The following is a 620-nucleotide window of genomic DNA, read 5'->3' as shown; positions in this document are numbered from 1 at the left end:
TGAGATGGTGTATTACTTACCACCACACAAAAGTCACCCCCACACTTAGCTGCCTAAAGTAACACAATTTAATGAGATACCAGCTCATGCCCTTAGGATGACCAGTATCGAAAGAACAGAACAGCTAGCATTGGTGAAGATGTGGAGAAACTGGAACCCTTGTGCTCCTTTGGTGGAAATACGAGAAGAAAGACAGACAGGTTTCCCCCAAAATTCAACATAGAATCACCATATGATCCAGCAATTCCATCTCTAGTGTACACCCAGAAAAATGGAAAGCAGGGTCTCAAAGAGATGTTTGGAGATCAGTCAAATTCTTGTCCATTGCGTGGGTGATGCCATCCAGCCATCTCATCCTCTGTCACCCCCTTCTCCTGCCCTCAGTCTCTCCCAGCGTCAGGCAATATTACTCAGCCTTAAAACAGAGGAAATTCTGATACACCCTGCCACTTGGATGAGCCAGAGGATCTGACACTCGCTGAAATGAAGCAGTGGCAAAGGATGGCTACTGTCTGATTCCATGTCCATCCCAGTCACTGAGACACAAAGTGGGACGGTGGTTTCAGGGTCTGGGGAGAGGCAGGGGGGAGTTACTGTTCAGCGTTCATAGGATTCCAGTT

This window comes from Bubalus kerabau, chromosome 20 (genome assembly GCF_029407905.1).
Source record: "Bubalus kerabau isolate K-KA32 ecotype Philippines breed swamp buffalo chromosome 20, PCC_UOA_SB_1v2, whole genome shotgun sequence".
NCBI lineage: Eukaryota > Metazoa > Chordata > Mammalia > Artiodactyla > Bovidae > Bubalus > Bubalus kerabau.
This window is presented reverse-complemented; position numbering follows the sequence as displayed.